This window comes from Ostrea edulis, chromosome 8 (assembly GCF_947568905.1).
Source record: "Ostrea edulis chromosome 8, xbOstEdul1.1, whole genome shotgun sequence".
Lineage (NCBI taxonomy): Eukaryota > Metazoa > Mollusca > Bivalvia > Ostreida > Ostreidae > Ostrea > Ostrea edulis.
The window spans coordinates 52,072,296-52,097,311 of record NC_079171.1 but is presented as its reverse complement, the minus strand read 5'-3'; the positions used below and the strand labels follow the sequence as shown (position 1 = coordinate 52,097,311).

At 38.7% G+C, this 25,016-nt stretch overlaps 1 long non-coding RNA gene across 1 annotated transcript; it reads right to left on the bottom strand.

The window, feature by feature from the left end:
- Positions 1-2,276: 2,276 nt before the first annotated feature.
- Positions 2,277-17,660, bottom strand: LOC125661472 (uncharacterized). Its single transcript, XR_007364918.2, has 3 exons — positions 17,588-17,660; positions 2,648-2,725; positions 2,277-2,469 (listed from the first exon to the last, which is right to left on the bottom strand). It is a non-coding gene; the product is annotated as an uncharacterized LOC125661472 (long non-coding RNA).
- Positions 17,661-25,016: the final 7,356 nt, after the last annotated feature.

Here is a 25,016-nt window from a genome sequence, read left to right as displayed (position 1 = left end):
ACTGAAGACTCAAAATGCATCAACTGACAAGTCAAATAGTATTCAAATATATCGGACAAATTCCAAAAGAAGGCACAGTGACCTACTTTTTGGTCGACACACTTCAAAGACTCAAGATGCCTCAACTGACAAAGTTTGATAATTGCAAGTCAAACAGTTTCTGAAATATTAAAATATAGCCATCAAATTCCAAAAGTAGGTCACGGCGACCTACTTTTTGGTCAACAAAACTCAAGATGCATCAACTGACAAAGTTTGATGATCCTAGCTTTCAAATTGTCCAAATGAAAATGTGAAATTTGAATGTCTGCAAAATTCGAAAAGTAAGTCACTGTGACCTACTTTCTTATAAATATATTTTGAGGCCTTTAAACGTATCAACTTACAAGGTTTGATTATTTTAAACCTCTCGGTATCTGAAATAACAACCTAAAACGTATTCATAAATGATTAGGGAAAAAATTCAGAAAGTAGGTCATGGTGACATACTTTTCACATGACGCACTTCAAGGTCCCATGATCCATCAACTGACAACTTTTGATGGTCGTAATCTCAATAGTGTCCAAGATATGCATCAAAATCCATTTAATAATAATTACCTGCAAAATTCAAAAAGTAGGTCACCATAACCTACTTTTGAGACAACAGGATATTGGGTCCTAAGATGCATCAACTGAAAAAATTTGAGGATCCTAGTCCTAAAACTAAACAAAATATCAAAGTTTTAACAAAACAAAATTTAAGGTCAACTTTGAAGTGACCTTGAGATCACACCCTTTGCCCAAGGATGATGCCTTGAACAATTTTTTTTATCTACAACCTATTCTCATCCTTATGCATGTTTGGTGATAATTTGCCCAGTGGTTCCCGAGAAGATTTTTTAGCAACCACTACTTTTGTTTGCACTTTCCTAATTATCTCCCTTGTTAAAGAGTCATAACCCTAGTTTTAGTACAAATAAAAACCCTTCGCCCAAGGATACCCTATAAAAAATTGGCCAAGGGGTTCTCGAGATATAGCCCTTTTTACAAAAAGTTGACGCACACCGCACGCTAGACATATGGCCATATGATTAGCTCTTTGAGCCTTCGGAGTAGTAAGGGGGGGGGGGGTATGCAGTCATATACAGTCAAAATGACGTCCTGAGTTTTTCCAGAATTCACCCACATAGGTCATCCGGGTCAAGGGGTTGAGTACACAGTCAAGAGGAGTACAGTCAAGAGGAGGGGGCAGTACACAGTCAATAGGGTAGTACACAGTCCAGGGAGAGTATACAGTCACTAATGTTTTAAAAAGAGATAAATACCATGTACGTCTCATTTTGTGTTGATACAACAATGGCAACTCAGGGAAAGCAGTACAAATGGAAAATTTTAGCCTGGAGTGCAATAAGAAGAGATGGGAAGAAATGGACAAAGGGTCACCTTAGTTCGCATAGCAACAGTTGAAGGATGCTTTTATAAATATCTACTAACAGGGTCACCTTAGTTCGCATAGCAACAGTTGAAGGATGCTTTTATAGATATCTACTATCAGGGTCACCTTTAGTTCGCATAGCAACAGTTGAAGGATGCTTTTATAGATATCTATCAGGGTCACCTTAGTTCGCATAGCAACAGTTAAAGGATGTTGCTATAAATCACACTTTCGTGACTTTCTCTCTGCTATAAAAACGTCAATTTTTATATTCTGTTCACAATCTTAAGAAACAAGTCAACTGAATAAGTAACAGTTTAATAATATTTTCTATCATATAATTTTTTTTTACAAAGTTTTACATTTACAATTCATTATTTTTTTCTTTTAAAAGTTTTCCGATCGATGTCTCAACACTATAATAAAACAAGACATTAAATTATTTGTACAAGTGTATAAGGTCGTGAACTTAACCCTTTTCTGACAACTCTTTTTCTTTAACATGTTGTCCTCCAGGAAGTTAACAATGATCTTGAATTGTGCATAATCTTCTTCGATCTTCGTCATCAGGCTCCTTATAATTTTGAACTGTTCTTCAAAGTCTGGGACCGCTTTTCCTGGCGTACGCATTCTCTTTTCAATTTGTTCAAACTTCTCAGGGTTTGTTCTCCTGTTTATGAAAACCATACAGGGTGTCAGATACCACGTTACAATTCAATGTACATTTTACAAACAGATGATTAGCAGTTTTGTTTTAAGAACTTATGTTTACCCTTTTGTAAAAAAAAACATAAGCATGAGCAAATAATTTGATTATACTTTAAATGTTATAATTCAATTATGAACATGAATTGTTATTATTACATAAAAAGTTTTGCAATATTCATCACCTCAGATTATTCAGAATGGAGTCTTTCACGTGACTGAATCTGCCTGCATCAGAACTTGATTTTACTGTTGGCCAGTTCGAATCTAATGCCGCCGAATAACTGACAACTGGCGTAAATGTACTACTGCTGTCAACCTGGTTTTCTGGTGTAGGACTTGAGGGTCTAAAGAGACAAAGAGAGGGTGAAAACACTTTCTAATATGTTCAAACTAAATTCTAGACATTATTTAAACCTGCATTTTCTGAACGAGTATTCGGTAAATACATATAGAATAGTTATACTAAATATACATACAACACATTTTGGTACATTTCATAGTACACAAAAATCCAATCTTTACCTTTTTAATGACTCATCTTCTTTAGCAATTGTCCTAAATGCTGTATGGTAGCTTGGAGAGGGAGGGGTTGGAGTATAACTTCAATTAAAAGATAGAAAGAAAAAAATGTAAAACAAGATGCTTGAACACTGGCCTTTTACTAAAATATGAAAAGAGGGATAACTTTTAAATGGCATGAAAACTGATTTGACCAGAGTTAACAACATTGCTTACGGAGGTCGGAATGCTGACTTTTCTAAGTCCTCCCCCATTTTTAACCACAGCAGATCCTGACCTAACTAATGTTCTTTCCCTAGATCATTTTATAGACGCTTTGCCTAACCCAGACATGAGACTACGTTTTCGAGAGAGCAGACCTCAAAACATTAACGAGGCTGAGACTCTGGCCATCAGACTCGAGACACACAAACTGGCAGATGCTCAGAGGGTTACACGAGTTAATGCGATTCATTCGAATACAGAAGACACTTTGATAACTTCGATTAGACAAGAAAATCAAGCCTTGAGACATGATCTTCAATCTTTGACGAGGGAAATCCAAGGCCTATTAAACAGTAGTCACAATGACAGATCTAACTATGCTCAAGCAAATTGGTCATATAACTCATCCAAAGATACAAAAGACCATAGGTGCAAAAATTTGCAAAATGACAAATTCAAAAACGCACAAAATGACAGGTTTAGATCAAACAGGACTTCAAATCCTCAGGGATATTACCAAAACAGAAATAACAGACAGGGAAATAAACCTTCCTATAGTCAAAATACACCTCAAAATCAGGGAAACTTTCCCGGGTCGAGTTCGGGGGTCGGAAATCGACTGACGGGGTCAGACCCCAACAGAAAATAGATAATTCAAAGACAAGGGGAATTCCACATACAAGTGACAAAGAAATAGTGGGGAAGGGTCCTCTAGATACTGATCATCCTATGGGTGATCAAAATTTAAAAGAGAATGAGCAAACAAAAATGAGAACTGATAGAGAACTTGATTCAATTAGGAATGAGAGTGTTAGCGATATCAATATTGATAATACGGGGATTTACGTCATTGGCAAGATATAACAAATTCAAATGGCAATGTTAGTTGACACTGGGTCTAGTGTGTCGATACTAAGCTCCGAATTAGTGAAAAATTCCAGCTTAATAGATAAGCTTGATTTAAAGCCTTCAAATGTTTATTTGACCGCTGCTAATATAAATACAAGACAATAATATCACAGAAAAACACATAGTAAAAACAAAAATGTAAAATGCATGATAAAAAGGTAAATTTTATTTGTATTGACGACGAGCGATTTGAAGTAAAGATATTGTATTGTGCTTGTTTGTATTAATGCATTTCTTCTCTTATTCCAGCTACACTAGCAATAGAAAGGATGCTTTGAGAAGACACATGTCTGTTTGTAGGAAAGGACCCAATGATAGCACAGAAAGGAACAACTTGTTCAAAAAATCCGTGGATAAAATTAGGGAGGCCCATGAAGAGTTCGGAGCCAGACTCTTCTTTAACCCGGGACACTTCCAGAATAGGATGTACAGCAAGGACGAGGTTATGGGGATTCTCTCCTACTTCGGCCATTCTGCCGTACCAAGGGCAGCGGAAATGATGGCTCCGGAAGTAAAGCCTTCCACAGTGAACGTGACTGGGAGGTTATTCAAGGATTTCTCATTTAAAGCCACCGGGAGTGCACATCATCGCGACACGGAGGAGGAAATGGATATACAGGAAATTGAGACGACCGACATGGAGGGTATGTTTATTGTAGTATGTTACACGACAATTTATGTATGCCAATAAAGTATGTTTTGTTCTAGGACGTAATAAATGATAACAAGGAAGACCCTTTCGTATGGTATCATTAGCTCTAAATCTGAAATAAATGTAACAATGTGCTATTATGATAATATTTTGTATGTACATTGAAATTATAGAGAGAGCCAAGTATAAGTAATATACATTCTACTTTCTTGCGGATGGTATCAGAAGAGTAAGTTTAGAGGACCAGGAGAAGGAACAAGAGGACAACCCCACTAATCATAGGTCTGCAGAGTACGCTGACATGGAGGAAGAAGTGGAGGAGGCTGTCGTTCATAGGCGTGAGTATATCGTTGCAGGTAAGGAAAGAGAGGCTGCCAAGGCCACAAAGGCTAGCCCCAGGCCCATTAGACAGGCAACACAGCGTTGCCTATTTCCGTCAGATGAGGAGGATCACAACGAGCACCCTGCCACTGCTGACATATTGGAATATTCTCCCAGGAAAGCAGCCACCCCCAGATCTCCTGACTCCAAAGAATATGGCAGAAAGGTAAGTAAAGGTATCCGCTTCATGAAAGGTATAAAGAGCGCTCTACAGAAAGTTGGATTTTACGGTATCCCGCAAGCATACACGGAATTGCCTATATGGAGAGAGTTCGATGACGCACTTCGTACTTATAAGAAAATGGTCAAGGTAAACAGACAAACATCTGAAAAATTTGCAGAGGATGATGTGGAGAATGGGGGGAAAGAGCATCACGTTTAACACAAAAATGATGAAAAGGTCGGGGATAGGGGAATTTTACGATTATTTAAGGGATAACAAAGTTGATGCTCAAACAACCATCAATTACCATAAATCCTTCTGCAAATTCCTTGAGCATTTTCTCAACAACACCGACATGATTACGGAGGACCACGAAGAATATGCAAGACTGGAGCACCTGCTCCGGTTTTGCAAGAGCATGGGAGTTCTCCAGAAAGACGCTCATGAATCCTACAGAAAGAAGTGTGTGATGGCAGCCCCGCCTCCGACACCAGAACAAGTGAACGCCATCGGTAAGTATGCTAAGGCGAAGATGAGGGAGCTAACGACGAAGAAGATTAAGATCAACCGCGACATCGTAGCGGTTTTCAACCGCTACATAGCAGCAGAGGTTTGCCTTCGTCATGGACAAAGGCAAAGTGTGATACAGAACTGGGAGATGGAAAGCTACTTAAACACTCTTCGCTTACCAGAATGCACCATCACAACGGAAAAGGGTAAGTGGTTTGTGATCCCGATTCACAAACATAAAACCTCCACGCAGTTCATCGCGAGGATAATTTTTGATGCCGAGATGGTAAGTTTCATCACCAATTACATTAAACATGTCCGGGAAGAAATTGTGCGGCGTACCTGCACAACAACCCCCAATTTTTTATTGGAGTGCGACGGGGAAGCATTCGTCAGAGTGGCGCAGGGACTTGCAGATGCCCAACATCGTCTCCAGATGACATCCACTATCACCATCAGCGATGCGAGAAAGTCCCTTGAGACTTTTTGCTCAGGGTCCTCCCAACCACGTGCAGAAAGATGTCGCAGATTATCTCTACCACTTTACGGAGACACGGGACAAGGTCTACAAATACAAAGACCATTTCACAGCCGTCCAAGCCGTAGAAGGTATCAGAAATATGAGCAATGTGTACATGGAAAATATGAATATCGCCAATGATGTAGCGAGTGGTGTTGCAACGGCTGTTGTGGATGGTGTTGAGACTGTTGTCAGGGATTATGCTGAGGATGATGCGGCTAATGATGATATGAATGAAGCTGCACAGCTGGCGCCAGAGGTGAGTACACCAAAGAAAGCAGGTAAGTACAGCACAATGCCTAAAACGCCGAAGTCACCGCCATCAGTAGGTAGGACAAGGGTAAAGGATGCACTGGTAGAAAAATATGGGTCTTTAGTTGACGCAAAAATTCCTGCTCCACAGCAATTACTCAAATTTGGAATAAGGAAGGAAAACAGAAAAGGTATCCAGGTCGTTAAGATACGAGCAAGCCGATCTGATCCACATGGAATCAGCCCACTACGTTTTGAGGAAGATGCATAGAATAGGCAAGGTACCAGAGAGCGTCAAGAATCTATCAGATAAGGACATACAGGTACCATCTATAGTTTCTAGGGGAAAGAAACTACAGATAGACGTTTTGCGGCGTCATTTGGATGTCCGTATCAAGGAGGAAGTACGAAAAGGTGGAATGAAGGATGAAGATTTGGCAGCGTTAATCGAGTCACAGGAGTGGCCTAATGTGGTGATAACCCCGGATGAGGTAAAGGGTAAGTGTTTGACTACAGGATCGCGAAAATTCTTTAAGGGACAGATTGTTTGCGATTATCACGGGGAAATCATTAGCCACAAGGAGGGGGAAAGGCGGTTAAATTCATACAATGGTGACCCCGCGGGAAATTATTTTTATTTCTACCGCCACAGCAACAAACGACTGTGCGTTGATGCTGCCAAGCTTCCCTGCCCATGCCACCCAAAGAAGAAAACAACCTTTGGCAGGCTAATTAATCACTCTGCAAAATCACCGAATCTGCAAACGCAGATCCGTGTTCTGAACGATAAACCCCATCTTCTCTTGGTAGCCCGGACAGACATACCGCCTGTAACCAAGCTATTCTTTGATTATGGGGTCCGCCGTTCAGAAGACGGGGAGAAACTAAGAGTGGCTGCAGTCGTAAGTATATAGGTTTTCAATATATATCGATGTGATTATTTTATGTCATTCTTATACTCCTTTGCTGTGTAGTTTGTTTAATTTGTAGTCGTTTGTAGCTTTACAAGAACACATTAATGTTTGTTTTAGATTCTAGGTGGGCTGATAGAAGCAGGGTCCACGTCCCCAGCCTGGGTTGTGATACATGTTTAGACACCTGGTAGACAGGTGAAAACATGTATCACAAGCTGATGCTTCTTATAATATTATATATCAAATTAGATTGATCAATGTTTGTTATCTTCACCTTGCATATAAAATATCATGCTTCATTTAAAACATATTTTAGTCTTTAATATGCATGGACTATAACAAACATTCCATTTCCAGGGCTCTCTGGGTAATAAAGAATATCATAAAAGACATTATTAACCCCCATCTTCAAATACCTTATGTCATCTTTTATGTCTGAATAGTTCTCGCTGTTCGGGTGTATCTCGATAGCGGGGAATACGATGAGTTCCTTTTCCGTAATCCCACTGGACTAAGAAACAAATCACATCAGGATCGCCAGCATTTGATAAGATGCATAACGTGCCAGGCATTCCTCGATCAACTTCTATGGCTAGATTTCTACGGCCTAAGGGTCTCCGAGTAGCATACAAGTTACCCCACGGATATTTGTCAGCAATACTTTGACTTAATCCATGAGGTTTCACCGTTAAACAATTACATTGTTGTACAATACCATCGACTTTCATAGTGAGTAATTCTCCCTGCACATAAGTCACACCCATGATGTGAAGGATGCGTATCGATGCTATAGCTTTCATTTTTATAAGTCACATTCACGAGGTGTGTTTGTTGAGTGTCAATCATGGGGTTTCTTTGATAAGAGTTCACCACCCTATCGAAAGTGGCATTAAAATATGATGAAATAGGTTTTTCTCTATCGATCTAACTATCATTGAAGTTTCTATCACCCCACAGACGTGAGAAATGAATTTTTAAAGAGGTGGAGAAGAAACATCGAGCCTCGACTCGAGGTCTTTGACCTTCGATTACTTATATACCATGCGACGTAGCAAAATAAAAGTAAGCTTAACGAATTCCGCGTCTCTGAATCCACCGTGTACAATGCCACATGCGGGGACCGTGATCGGTGTAGCGCGGGGATGTGAATTCGAAGCGAAGAAAGTAGGTCAATAAGTATTCAAAGACTGATTGTGTTAAATCAAAATAAATCTAGATAGCCAAAGGCATTGCACGGAAGACAGTGGTTATTGGCAAGCTAGCACTAGCAACTGGGGAGTTTAGAACTCTTTGGAAATACCCAAACACTTCGACAATATACAAGTAGGGTAGGCGCCCGGTATATTTTTCGGTGTATTTAATGAGAAATTTTCACTCCTACTGCATAAACTCCAAAGTTTTTTTGACTAGAAACATTACCTTTGAATGGGACTCAATATTCGACTGAAAAAACCAACACAAAATCATGATATGCCGAATATTTGACTGAAAACCCTGTGTGGCGTAGGGGGGGTGAAAATCTTGTGGCGTAGGGGGACCGAGACTCGCAAAGTTTCTTACCAAAATCCTCGTCTTGAACACAGTGAATATATAGATATCAAATTCAAACTTGTTCAAAATTACTCTGATATTCGTACGATAAACCGATAATGATGTGTGTGACTTTCTATGGCATTAAACTTTCATTAAAAACATTTTCTAAAATACCAGATGATTAAGACAGTTTTATATTTTAATGAAATTGACATGAACTATTATAATTTCAGATAATGCAATGACCAGAAAGAAAAACAATCCTTGGTTAAATAAACACAGACACCTGAGGTATGGATACTACTTAGCCCCCCCCCCCCCCCTTCTTATTTTTTGCACCATAATATCTTTGAAATGTGTGGATTCCCTGTCTATCTCACCCTAATATTGATTTATGTACAATCGTTTCACTTTTTGTAAGCTTTAGAGATTTACCTTGTACTGGAATTAAAGCTTACAAAAAGTATGAAACGATTACATAACTAGAAATTAGGATGAGATAGACAGGGAATCCACAAATATCGGAAAATTGTCGCCACAAAAACATCAGGGAGTGGGGGTGGTGAGTAGTATCCTTACTTAAGGTGCCTGTGTAAATAAACCATAACGAGTAACACTGCTTTAAAAAACAAAGAGGATTTAGAATCACTACCTAAATGCATTACTCCAAAAAAGATGTAATCTGAATCCTTCTTGGTCCATTAAGCGAAAATCACTCTCAAGAAACTTTACGACCGAACGTCAACGAATTTCCTATATTTTTGCAGTTACTGCCCTTTCACGGGAAATTGAGGGCGTGCGTATCGATGCGGTCCTAAGCTTCAGATAAAATATATGTAGTATGAACAAAGCTTACGGTAATAAAATCTTTATTATCCTGATCTCGAGCTAGTTGCATCATATCTCTAAAAATAACAAGGTTAAGGTTCTTCGATGTTATGAAAAACACTGTTTAGAAAAGTATGGATGACTGGGGGTGGGGGACAGTCGTGTCTAAGGTTTAATTCTGTCAAAGTTATGATACAATTACATGTACTACCAAGAATTTCACGAATATCCAGAAGTAAAGCAAGATGAAAGCATATGATATAAATGTTTTCAGGCACGTAGGTATTTTTTTTCCAAAAAAGTGGGGAGGGGGGGGTGGGGGGTGGGGGGGGGGGGGAGACGTTCACTTCACAAGCGTCTGAAAATTCTTGAAAAGCAAAAACGAAACAAATATAACAAAACCCAGTTTAAATCCTAAATCGCGGGAGATGGAGGGCAAGAGATTGATCGATTCCTTAAATTTTACAATTCAAATATTTTATTTTATTAATGGAGGTAGTTTATAGATCAAACTTTGTTCATAAAATTAACTAACTATGCATGTTCAGTAAAAAAAAAAACAAAAACCTTTGGCACTCCCTTCTATTGCTACGTGTTTGATAATTATTTTTGTGTACATTTGAGTAAGCTGATTTACACTAACATTGATTTTCAAAACATGAGTAAACATATTTCAACAAAAATATTGCATTAGAGAAGCGTGTTCGATAAAATTAACATGTTGCGGTCATTGACTCCTGATGTACATGTATATTTTTGTCCACAGTGTGAAATGATTACAAGATAATACTTGCATGCTTTGTTTGTACATGTAATTTCTGAAAAGTAATAATGAAAACTTGATATTTAATTGACATCCTTACCCTGGTATAATTTTTTTAGGACTGCGAAAAATCACACAAGGGACACATAAATATAATCAATGACTAAAAGTATTGTACAGCGTCAGCAATATCATTTCAAATTGTCAGTAATTACTCTATTCCTTAACTGGCACTTATTTACATGTACAATCAGAAATAGTAAATCCTTATAATGCTGCAATGAATTGAGGACCGCAACCAAACTCAGCCAGAGTTTGTTTTAACATGGACCGCAAGCATTCTCTCGCCAAAGGGTGCGTTACGCAAGATTCCCTTACATCTCTGTCAACACTTGCAATCACGTGACAATACAATCAAATGATATACACAGCCATTCTCATGTCCTTTCCTATTAAAAGTTCTAGAAACATGTGATACACCAGGCTCTTTCATAGCGCACTGGCACTTTGATAAGTACATTTTTACCATTAAGCTGTTTGTCTCTTATTTTACAAGTGTTATGGAATGTTTTACAGCCTTCCTTACTTTTGATTCCATGTTTACAGTGATCTCTACCACGTGAATGACCTACATTCATACGCATAATACGAAGTAGTTCCAAATTTAGTATCAGAAAACCGCGATTTTAAACAATTTACAGTAAGCACCCATCAAATTGCACCAAAAGCATTTCATAATATGACTAAATATTTAGTCCAAAACATAAATGTTGGATTATTAGAAACGTTTACAAGGTTTCTGTAAAAAGCCGTTGACAGAGGTCTAGTGCTCGTACAATCTAATTAGAATTAGATGTTAGATCCGCTCACATACTCGCTACACAAACATCTAACATCCCATAGAGGGTCGCGTCAGAGGTCAAATTTGCAATAGCCAATCAAATTTCCCCCTTCATATCGCAATTCCATTTTACGTAAGGAAGAGAAAAAATGGCTGCACCCACGATCGTGACTTATTTATCGCGTGTTTTGTTTAAATTTTAAACTATGGCGACATCGGGGGATCTTTTCATGTATACTTCAACAAAGATGACGTGTAGCGAGTATGTGAGCGGATCTAACATCTAATTTTAATTAGATTGGTGCTCGTAGCGCACGAACCCTTGAGTGGAGAATAGGACCGCAACGTGTTATGCGCCACCTGTATACAGGGGGAAATATCTCGCGCTGCACTGTGAAAAATGCCTTAAGTTTGATTTTGACGCATATAATATTTCTCACACAAATCGTATATATATGCTGGGTTAGTTGGGATTCCATCATTTTCTCTACATGCTATCAATTTTACTCTGCAAAACACACATAAGTTTAAACATATAGATAACCGTCAATCATACACTGTGATTTTACTTGGGTTCCCTTTGAACAAAATGATTTGAGAATTTTCCATATAATTTTGAATAAAGACAATATTCGCTGTGCTGAAGATGTGTATTTTAGTGAGAAACTTTGCTTACGTTAAAAGGATTCTCGGACCCCTTACGCCACAAGATTTTCACCCCCCTACGCCACACAGGGTTTTCAGTCAAATACTCGGCATATCATGATTTTGTGTTGGTTTTTTCAGTCGAATATTGAGTCCCATTCAAAGGTAATGTTTCTAGTCAAACAAACTTTGGAGTTTATGCAGTAGGAGTGAAGGTTTCTCATTAAATACACCGAAAAATATACCGGGCGCCTACCCTACTTGTATATTGTCGAAGTGTTTGGGTATTTCCAAAGAGTTCTAAACTCCCCAGTTGCTAGTGCTAGCTTGCCAATAACCACTGTCTTCCGTGCAATACCTTTGGCTATCTAGATTTATTTTGATTAAACACAATCAGTCTTTGAATACTTATTGACCTACTTTCTTCGCTTCGAATTCACATCCCCGCGCTACACCGATCACAGTCCCCGCATGTGGCATTGTACACGGTGGAATCTAGGAGATAAAATCCACAATGCACAGAAATCGAATGTCTGGAAAAAGAAAATGGGTCAAAGACTCAATTGGCCGGGTTGCAATATTTAGAATAAATAATTTGGGTAGGGATTTATTTGGTGGTAACTATCTGTTGCCCCGCTCGACTTACTGCTAATAATGCAGTCACGGACAACGACATGTCTCTTACTGTTACCGTGAATAGTCACATTTCCACGTTTGAAAGATGTACACTCGGTCGTGGCGAAATAGGACAATGGATGTCTAGAAATTGTGGACGTTGCTGGCTTATTGGCCTCACAAATTCTGCAAAACATTTTGCCATCACGAAAATTTCCTCCGCCATTTCAGGACTGGGGTTCTTCCTTTACTTTTGCATTTCTCTTTAGACATTGCTACGCCATCTTTTAATGCAGAACTTTTCCCGTGTGATTCTTGAATTACTTTGTTACATGTACAAGGCTGAGGCTTCTGTTTTTTACTATTGATAAATCCAAAGTGCTCTAAACCTCGTTTTCCCGCCATCTTGATTGTTTTGACCGAGACTAAAAATATTTATTCAGACTTCCGATCCCGATTCTAAAATTTTACTGGTTGCCCAAATTTTCTTCACTCGTGAAAATGCGACTTAATTATAATCTCTAGTCGCAAAAGTTATTTTCTGGTCGCAAATGCGACCATTTTACTCGCAACTTGGAGCACTGCTGATATATGTAATATTAAGTAATAATAACTAAAATGAACAATAACTTCAGGTGCTTGAATTGTATATGATAAAGAAACATAATTTCTCTATTTATATTGCAAATTTACAACTCATGCCCAGAAAATTTTACATTCATATATAATTGATTTTTTCCTCAGAGGTAGTGCAACTAAATTTAACCACAGAAGATAATCTCATTTACCTTTTTCAAGTTGAACTCTATTTTTAGTAACAACTTTTTGCTGTAGCGCCCATATTCGACAAAGGTCAGACTTCAAAAAACCTAGTGCATAACTTCAATATATACTTACTTTCTGCAAAGTTTCAAGGTTGTACATAAAAAAGTGTAGGAGGAGTTGATTTCACAAAATTTCCCCAACCGTCCGCACTTCACCATACTATAGACCGGATTTGCACTTCGTGCAACCCGGCCAAAAATGAGAAAAAACTCTCTTCTCGAAAGCACAAATCCGCCATTTTGACGGTCGCCATCTTGGCTTCGTCTCCGAAGAGAGGGATGTTTTCGAGGAGGTCCGCGCTTTCCTGATATATACCGGCGCGCTCACCAGTTTGCTTCACTGGTGACCCAGCAAACCTTTTTGAAGATAGAAGATGAGCCGAGTACTGAGTCCAGCGATTGTTAATCATGAGTGTGTCCCGGAGGATCAGCGCAAGGACTGGGATATGATAATAACCCATTGCCCTCCACCACCCCCACCAGTCAAAGACCATGACTGCATCCCAGAGTATGAGCGAGAGGACTGGGATGCCATGATGGATCTAGTGCAGCGACCCCCGGGGAGAGCCATGTGGAGGAACGGGATAATCCTTTTCGTCTTCTTTCACGAAGGCGAAGAGGAAGAGAAATCCAAGAAGAAGAAGGCAAAGAAATAAGGGGTTTATCCCTTACACCCAACGGCCCTTTTCAGGGCCACCCACATCTATGAAAAGATGCTGTTGATCACAATGATTGAGAGAAACAAAACCTAACACCAGATGCACTTTTATTTTTTATTAAGAAACTTATGATCGATAAAGTTACACAGTTTTGATAGTTAATAACTTTCCATGTTCTCCATAGTCTCCTGTCATGTAACGTAGTCTTTCGGATGCGAGACTATTCTCACATGCTTTCCAACAACGTAGGGGATGAACGAAATACATCATGTTACACTTCGTTCTACAGTGTTTCATTTGAATCAATCCTTTTAACGTTTGTTGATCTCGGGTCATGATCAAATACTGGTATTCACTCTGAATGATTTTAGCGATATCCTCCGGTTCTGCATTGTCTAAGATAAAAGTCCATGCCATACGTTGAGGAGTTTCTCTCACTCCTTTGACTCTACCATAAACTGGCACGTATTCCATGTCTAAGTAGACTGATTTTTTATTGTGGCAAACCTGTCTTAGATAGGTACACAGATTTTTTTAAAAATTTTATTTTGTAAACAATTAAACATTTGAACAATTAAACGCTTGAACAATTACATCAGTGACAAGTTATTACCATGACATTGACAAGTTTGTCCTTTATGGGTTCTAGGTTTACAAAATGTCTCTTTAAACCATTGGGCTACATTACGATCTCGTTGTAACGCCGTGCCTTTCCAAGGAAGTAACCAATCTTGAACCGTTTTTTTTCTTTTACGATGGCGTTGATGTAGATAATACACACAATATTGTCCACATACATCCCTGTTCAAAGCTTGATAACAATTCGTGTTATGAATCCAAGTGTCTCCGTGGCGTCGCATAAACTCTTTGATTTCTTGATGCACCGGGGGTAATCCGTAAGAATCAAAATATTCTATGATGGGGCTGCTCAAATACAAATAAACCCAGTTGGCTCCAGGCCGATGATGAGGGTCTGTATTGATCACGATCGCTTTTTGGTGGGGTAAGATCTCCGGTAATACATCTCTAGGATACATACCTCCAAACGCAGGGCCTAAATATCGAGATAAGACTTCTCTCAATTGATACGTGTCCATCAGTAATCGATGCTGACTTCTCGTTGTTTGTTGATTTCTAGCAAATTGTCAAAGACGGCATACACCACGCAGTTTAAGGTCGTCGCTATGCTGTCGGCAAATTGTACTTCTACTCTCAGGTTACCTGTTTGTATGAGATGAAATTTATCCGTCTGAGCTTCTTGATCTTTTGTGAAATCCATACACCATAGGGTGTAACCGTTTTTATACTCTTCCAGAGTAATGTCGGGAGTAAGACGAAACTGGCCCTATCCTTATGATGTTGTATTTTCTCCCTATTCAGATACTTCTCCAAACACGTCTTGTACCGAAGCTCCATGGCCAGGGATTCGTCTCCAACCAACAACGTAGATACTGAATTAAAGAGGCAGTCACCATCCCCAGTTGATTTAATTGCCCTTTGGTTCATTTGCATATGACAATGCTGAAGTAGTTTGTAAGCAACTGGATCCACTTCCATGCCTGACAGGAATGGTGAGGTAATGTGGACATGGCGGTCTTTGCCTTGCAAAAAATCCGCTTCACGCTGAAGAACAGACTTGAATTTGTCTGCGCCGTCAGTCGCTGCCTGAAATTTCAAATAATTCATAGGGGATTCATTTCAGGGGATTTCCTTATTTAGACAAAATGACACGCACATCTGTAGGACTTCAGGGCAAGTAACTATGTATATACATGTATATGAAGTTAAAAATATTATCATGTTGAAATTGTCTAAAACATCAAGTTTAATGTTTCACATACGAAACATCTATATGTAAAAATCTGAGAGCGTGTTTGTTAATTTTTTGCGTTAATATAATTTGTATTATCTAAATTTCATTCAATGCAAGGTGAAGATAACGAACAGTGATCAATCTCATAACTCCTACAAGCAATACAAAATAGATAGTTGGGCAAACACGGACCCCTGGACACACCAGAGGTGGGATCAGGTGCCTAGGAGGAGTAAGCATCCCCTGTTGACCGGTCACACCCGCCGTGAGCCCCATATCCTGATCAGGTAAACGGAGTTATCCGCAGTCAAAATCAGTGTGCCAAGAACGGCTTAACAATCATTCAATAAAAGTTTAACATCTGTTACGTATGTTTTTAAGCAATGGTGTATATATCACTCCATGTCGACAGATTCTATTCTGTGTTCATAGGGGCAATTAAACATCCAACGTATGGGCAGCTATGCGCCTGGATATCTATTATAAGAGCCATCTATTTTATATAATCGGGAAATTTATTTTAAACAACTTTTGCAGCTAACATGCTTGAACTATGTATGCTGTATATTCACTTCTGTCTTTTGCGTATAATTAAGCGAGACGTTTTCAGTTAGTTCTAAATACTAGGGAATTCAGTAGTTTTGTCAGTTATCAGGGGATTAATCCCCGAGGTGTGAATACTCGGGAGTAGGCCGATTGTGTTTGGAATGATCAAACACCGAAAGACGACTCAACTTCTTAATGAGGGGGTGATTAAAAGATCAATACGGTTACCGATTGGAGTAGGAATGAAATGCTGTGATGTTTTTGTTATTCACAAATTACCTTAATTATATGTGTACCATTAAACTAATCACTATTGTCAATTAATCAGATATTGTTTGGTGGGAAATTACACTTAATACCATAATTCGATTTTTAATCACTTTGAAGTGAAAAGTAAAATAGCATTTAATTATCTTCGGTTTCTGTATATAAACAGTTTGATGTTGGATTCTCCATTACAAACCATAAGTATGGCAAAGACAGCAATATTCGGAGACAGTTATATAAAACGACTTGGTAAATATTGTAATGGTTTCTTGGGTGTTCCAGGTGACAGTCGTTTTTTTTTGTTTTGGTGTAGGGGGAATGAGAGCAGATACTGTCCATCAGTGCGTTTTCAGAGAATTGTTAGATTTCAAACCTGATACAGTGTCTGTGTGTCTAGGTGGTAATGATATAATAAGTGTAGACTCTTCTCCAAGACAGACTTTCAACGACATCGTCAATATTGTGAATACTGTGAATAACTGTGGTGCAAAAAGAGTGTACATAGCAGAAATAATGACAAGGGGACAGTTTTCAAAATCACAAGGACTTACCAAAGACACCTTTGACAAAAAAGGAAGTTGATCAACAAGCACCTTAGAAAGATGTATGGACGTTTCTTTGTGACATTTTCAGACATTCATTTCCCCGACCATTATGACATTGATAAAATACATCTTAGCAGCAAAAGGACAGTAAGAGAGACACACACTTCTGTACCCGGAATAAAGATTTTTTGTGTGTGTAGGATTGTCAGGGTGTTGTGCAGTCATTGAACTTTATCAAACATTACAGTTTTTATCATTCGAATTACGTTATGTAATTAAATTATACACATCTATATGTCATGCATGTACAATACCACTTGATCTGCAGCACGATATAATAAATACTTGTTAGAATTGATATAAAGTCATTTAGTTTACTTTGGGGTTTTTGCAAAACAGGGGAACGGTTTTGTGCACCAACACCAGAATGTTTAGATTACGTATAATTTAGGGTCATAATTTATTGAATACACCAATATGAAATACAAGTATTGACATAAAAGGGAACTATGATTTTTCAGTAGTCTGTCATAATCTGACTTTGATGTATACCCCCTACCCACATATTTCAGAACCAACGAAACTCTCCCCTGCCACCTTATCCTTGGAATAAGATAATCCCTCCAAACTATAACATAGTGAATAAGAAATGGCCAACGTACGAGATGGCATTTAAATGAGTAATTTAATAAAGTTAAGTCGTACATGTGGTATTCGAGAAGTTTGCTCAACACGCTATTTTATAGGTTGAGACGAGACGTTTAATGTCCTTTAGTCTATGGCATTGCCATTGTGACTGTTTGCTGTATTGTCTATATTCATAACTTGCTTTTCATTACCCCCCCCCCCTGTGTTAATTCAGGCAGTATTTGTTGTGTAATCAGACTGACCTTGTTAATTCATTTTGTTAGAGGGAGGGGTAATTTTCTTCGTTGTATGCAAGATGAACTCAAACAAGCGATACAAATGGATAGTTGGGTAAACACGGACCCCTGGACACACCAGAGGTGGGATCAGATGCCTAGGAGAAGTAAGCATCCCCTGTTGACCGGTCACACCCGCCGTGAGACCTATATATCCTGTTCAGGTAAACAGAGTTATCCGCAGTCAAAATCAGTGTGCCAGGAACGGCTTAATAATCGGTATGAAACACGTCAGACAGCATTTGACCCAATGACAGGTTGTATTGACGAACTGGATCGTTATAACGACCATAAAATTTGCGAAATGCTGACTGCAATTAAGACTTCTGAAACCCCCTGTACCGTCAACTTCTTTGTCAGTAGCTTACCACGATTAAAAACTGACTATGCGCAGAACAAGCTCTTGCATATCGAATCACTTGAGATATATAAACACCATATGCAGGTGATGATACAATATTGCGACCTAAATATGGGAAATCGACGATGGATAAGCTGAAATCACGCCCGAGGAGTGGGGCTTCATCGAGAAGTCCCTCAGACGTCTCCGTCCGATCCACCCGATGGCGGCCAGCCTTTTGTAGGCCGCCCTAGAGCAGGACCAGCACAACAGCCTGTGCCCTCCCTCCCCGGGTAAATCGTAGATCCTCTAGGATCCTCACAGGACTGGGCCTGTGGGGTGGCAGAGTGACTTTGCCGTCTCCCGTCCTGGGACGCGGATTCGTCCCTCGGAGAGCGTGCGCGCTCCCTTTGCCAGCATCTGGGGAGAGAGTCCCCCCCCCCCCCCTCGGACTCGGCATCACGTTGACTCCTACAAAGAGAAATAAGAGGGGATGAGTTACCCGCACCCTTAGAGGGACATCAGTGTAAACAGTATAGGAATTTGCATAGACTTGTCATCCTTCTGGATGGAAAGTAATTGTCCTGCAGGTTTTAGGAAAGTTGGCAGTATCTGCAAAAATAAGTATCATTTGAATTAAAATGATAATTTATAAAGCTCGTACTATTGTAGTAAAAATATAAAAGATGAAGAATGACATATAGGTATTTTGTATGATGTAATGTTTAAATTCTAACCTTAAATGTTCCGTCAATGAACCATCGCTTCGCCTGGTGAAGGATTCCTCGTCGATGCTCTATTGGGTGAACTAGATGCCGTACTCCATCCAACTTGTAGGTCGGCAATCAAGAAATCATTGCGTCGCAGGAATTCCCTACCGAGCTACAAACATGACATATACTTTATAATAATATAATACTTCAAAAATTCACAGTACCCCTTGCTTGTCGTAGAAGGCGATTGAATGGGGCGGTCCTTCGGATGAGACCGCAAAAACCGAGGTCCCGTGTCACAGCAGGTGTTGCACGATAAAGATCCCTCCCTGCTCAAAGGCCGTAAGCGCCGAGCATTGGCCTAAATTTTGCAGCCCTTCACCGACAGTGGTGACGGCTCCATATGAGTGAAATATTCGCGAGAGGAAGTAACATGGCTACGTCAACAAACGCAATCATTTGAAGCTGGCAGTTTTCAGGTCGTATGGGGCTTTAATGAATATTTGAAGGTATGTTTAGACACAATTATAGTAAGAAAATATGTTAAGAATTTTTTTATGTTAAATTTATGAGACAGCAACTCAAGAATACAACGATATAAGGCCTCAACCGTGCGCAGCTTTTTGTGCGCCGTAAATCGAAGGTTTTTATAAGGGGTGGCTCTGTAGCTCTCTGTTGTGTCAAAATATTTTTTCAGAGAGCTACAGTTCTGCAGCTAGTTGAAGGGAAGCTTTTAAAACCATTCACCCCACGAAAAACCATTGTCAACCTCGGTTACGGCTCGACTGACAATGATGTTCTCAGGGTGAACATTTTCAATCTTACCCTTAAACAACATGCAATAGCTATATATCATATAAAGATTGTACAACTTTAACATTCCATCATTGATAAGGAAGTTAGGGTCGTTTTAAAAGTACGTAGTGTTACTGTATATATGATATACCACTGCGAGGTTAAAGTAGCTCATCTTGGTGGAACTTTAAAGTCCTATTCACATTTACAGTATATTAACAATATTGTAACACTGGAAATGTGTAATGTAACCCAAAAGAGAATCGATAGAGATAAAACAAGAATAAAGCCAGTTCACGATGTTAATACATCTTCATTACATTTAATTTAAGGATAAAATATGGTATTATATCACAATCTTTACAAACAATTTGTACATGTCCACTCCCTGGTACTCTTGGAGAGATATCCTCGCACAAGGCTTGTGGTTTCATAGATGACATCTATCTAACTCACCCAGAGGGGACCCCACTCTCCAACCCTGTCACAGGCGCCGCCTAGAGCTGGTACCACAACATCCAGTATGGGGAGTTCCATATCAGGAGTCGTGCACTTCTATGGTCGTTATAACGATCTAGTTCGTCAACACAACCTAACAAATGATGTCCGACGTGTTTCATTCCGATTGATAGGCCGTTCATGGCATACTGATTTTGACTACGGATAACTCCGTTTACCTGATCAGGATGTAGGGTTCTCGGCGGGTGTGACCGGTGGACAGGGGATGCTTACTCTTGTAGGTAATACAAAATACAGAGTTCAAATTTCGAAGTTGAGATTGTGGAAATGTAGTTTACAATGACAATGCTTTTTGTATATGATTCACTTATTGCCCTCCAAAAGCTGTAAGGTTACTCAAAGCAACAACTAGTCCACGGACGGACAGCATAAACTTCATGGGTGACCTTCGACCTATCTTAGTGTCGCTTCGGGAGAGGGGGGGTTATATCGCTCGCCTCCCTCTCGAGTTCTTGCGTTATCGACACTGGTCCAATTCTTGAGACTCGTGCTTATAACGTCACTGTAATGGCATTCTCTTTAATAATTGTGTTGAGAAGCATGACTTACTTCCCCATTTTTTAGTCCTTCACTTTGGAGACGTCATACAACATGGACTTCACAGACATTGTAGCATCTGCAATGAAAGGTGACGAGAACAAACTGATCAATCTCCTAACTCCTATAAGCAATACAAAATAGATAGTTGGCTAACCAGGACCCCTGGACACACAAGAAGTGGGATTAGGTACCTTGAAGGAGTAAGCATTCCCTGTCGACGAGAATAATGGATCTTTACTCCTCTCCATTAAAATTCACATACTCTCTCTTTTGATACCTCACAAATCGTCACACTGATTAGATGGGCTGTAAGGCCCTTCCCTCTTTGTTTTAAACAAGGTCTGTAATGTAGGCAATATCTAGTCATGAATAATAACATTTATGTACATATATGTACATGAACAATATCAAATCGTAATAATGACTGCAAACAATTCAATTGGTGGCGAAGAGTAGCGACTATTGCGATTTCGAAATGAACGGCTTTTTCATTAGTATGACTTTTTATATTCAGTTGAACTTTTATATTTATTTTACCCTTTTTAGATATTTTTAACGATGATAATTGTTTTCACAACAGCTGGTAAGTCGAGTGGTGTTTAGCGTTTACAACTTTATAAATGAAGCCCTAGTATACAAGATATCGAACGCGTCGACTTATGATCACTTATATTTAAGACTTTGTTCAGATAATGCTTACAAATTAAAATTACACACTATACTTTCAGCAATAGATTGTCATTTTGTGATAAAAATGTTAAAATACTTGCCCCCGGGTAAGCTTTGTTTGGCTGATCCCTGAGGATCTTTAGATTTTGAGCTTTAGCAACCCTGTATATTTCGAAACATTTGTATCGATGTTGTTGGCCTATGACCACTTTGTACTGCCCACTTGAAAACTCCCAGGGAGCTTGTTCAGGATGGATGTGTCCGAAATATTGAATTTCAGGAAATGCAACAGTTGTTTTTGAATGTCCGTTTCATACTTTGATTGATGGATTTTCGTTGAGCACTGAATGCTGTTTTTGTTAGTCCTGGGGTCTTTACGAAATTCCCTCTCTTTAATATTTCGGACACAAGTACACGCTTTACACCCATTGGTTTAAGTTTATTTGTTAGGATTTTAATGTCTTTCACTAATTGTGGTACTTTGATACCCTCCAGTCCCCTAAAGTTTTAAATTTAGAATCCATGCCTTCACAATTGTTGTTTTTCCAAAGAAGAGGAATATTTTTGTGCTTCTGACGGGGTTCAAAAACTTTTCAGAATTGGAAGTAAAACAAACACTGCGTGAACATCACCATGGTCCGTAAGGAGAATATAAACATTGTTACATAATCTCACTACAAATCTCCTCCACTTAAATTCTGACTCCGTTCAAACAAAAAAATATGGATCAAAAGAATAAAAATTGACAATAAAAATATTAAAATCTTTACCTGTTTATCTGTTATTTATAAAATATAATAATTGAAATAATTGTTCGGCCAACTTCAAATAAATTTTAACAACAAATAAGGCAAATTTCAGAACTTTTCAAACACTCGTCTGCTTCTTCATATGCCTCTGGTGTACATGTTTATGCAATAGCTCTCATTTTCAATAAGAAATCATCCCGATCCTTACTCATGATGCTGCTATCTAAAATGAAAGAAATAGATTTAAAAGACTCTGAAAAACTTGAAGAAATTCATTCAATTATATATGTTTGAATGCAAATTCATTATACCATGTATTTCAGTGTGCCCAGATCACTGCTAGATTTGGCACAAGTATTAAAAAAATAAGATCTCTCCCTTGAATTATATGTAATCACATTACTGCAATTTCTGTAAATTATATAAATATTCTATACATACCACTTCGAGACCATCTTTCCCAAGCTTGTTCCCTATGGAAAGCGAACAGAAGTACATTTGCACAAGGAAACTCAAGATTTAATGTCATTGATCTCCACTTCATGATAGTCAACCATTACATAGCTTGTGTTCCATTCTGGATTCCAATTGCATTTTGGGTATTTTCTGCGGTTTCATCCTCTGGAACATAGTGAACATTTGTTTTGACAACCAGCATAAAGAATTGAAGGGCATATTTTGTGGTTCTGTATGTAGCATCCAGGAGACGCATGGTGTTACCATACCTCCTTAATAACATCTTCTGCCAGCCTTCTTGGTAAACATTCAAGAAATTGCTTCCCACCTCATTTTCTACACCGTTCACAGCAGGATTATAGTGAAAACTACGCCCCGGATCTTTTGCTTCCCATATCTGTATTTTCTTTTTTCCACATTTTTTCTTTATCTAAATGGGGGAGTTGTCCTCCAACAATCGCATTATGGATATGGTTTCTAACCTATTTTGTCAAAGGATAATATGCCCGGTCCAATTTAGAGGGTTTGACTTCCTCGTTCGATAATTCGGTGTCAACATATACTTTTAAAATTCACTTAACAACAGAGGTGTTAGTAATTCCTTGGCTGACTTCATAATTTTTTATTTTTTCATGTACTCCGTGTCCAAGAACACTTTCTGGTATCACTTCATGATTTGTGTAGGACTTTTGTCTAAGGAAGTGAAACATATATTCTAAACCCCTTTGATCTCTTACCGTTACCAGTGTAACGGTTAGATAAGATCTGATTTTAATTAGACTGGGGTAATATGCTAATATATTAGATCCTGATTATTATCATCACAGAAAAAGCCCATCTTCTTAATCACATGATTTAGATCGCCGTAGATTAAAATAATTACCGATTCTCTCTGTCAATCACATGATAAGATAGTTTTCATTTGACCGCCATACATTAAAATATCATTTAAACAAAATGGCCATACTATTTCTGTCACAAACACTGAGGTTTGAACTCTCCGTAGAATGGCTGATAGTAAATTGATCCATAACAAGACTTGAAGGGGTAGTATAATTGTGTTCGTTCTTGTTATTTGAAGAATTCACTGGTAACCTTGTTGGGTCATGGAGAACTGTAGGATGGCTACGACCACACTTAAGTCTATTTCAAGAAATGGCTATTACTACCACAATAGTAACAATTTGATTCTAACGTCCCAACTGTGTCCTTTTCACTGATAAGATTAACTGATACAACCGTTCTTTTAGATTTGTGCGGGGAATTCCACTCAGCGACACATCTCCATAAATTGGATCATTCTATTTTTTGGCCTCGGTCTTTACAAAGGTCACAAAGTCACTAAACTGTAATCTACTCTTGGAATCTTTGATTTTCAAAATATATTTTTTGTTATCAAAGTTAACCTCTACAAACTTCACTTCTTTCTTGTGTGATTTTTCGTGTACAATTCTGGTCACAGTTCCAAATGCACCGTTTACTAAACCGTCTGCAATGTCGACATTGTAAATGAGTATAACGCGTGCACCAACACATATCTGGAGTTCATTGGCTAACCTGAACTCTCGTTTAGTCGATGTCAGTGTATTTCGTTTGTTTGTTCCTCTAAATTGTTGGTCTGGTTAAATGACTACTGGTTCCGATTCTTCATTTAAACAAAGTGCAGAAAGAGCTTGTGCATTGAACGTATTGACTTGACCATTTGTAGGAAATATATGTAAGGCTTCAACCCTTTCATCACTTTCTCTGCTTTGCAGTAAATGTCTATCCATTTCACTTTATGGCTCTTTCTTGTCTTTGATTCTACACCTATTCAATGAAGTTCTGCAAATTGCTTGTCTTCTTTTTGTCTCATGATCCCATCTAATGTGACAAGTTTGAACGAATCATTTCAAAGATCAAAACAACAATCGTTTGTAAAGACAGGTTTTCCTTTAATTGGGGGTAACTGATAAAAATCACCAAAAGCTAATAAATACACTGTCGTTTCCAAAAGGATTATTATAGTATCTGGTGTGTTTAATGCTAGGTGAAGATAACGAACAATGATCAATCTCATAACTCCTACAAGCAATACAAAATAGATAGTTGGGCAAACACGGACCCCTGGACACACCAGAGGTGGGATCAGGTGCCTAAGAGGAGTAAGCATCCCCTGTTGACCGGTCACACCTGCCGTGAGCCCCATATCCTGATCAGGTAAACGGAATTATCCACAGTCAAAATCAGTGTGCCAAGAACGGCTTAACAATCGGTATGAAACAGTGAGACAGCATTTGACCCA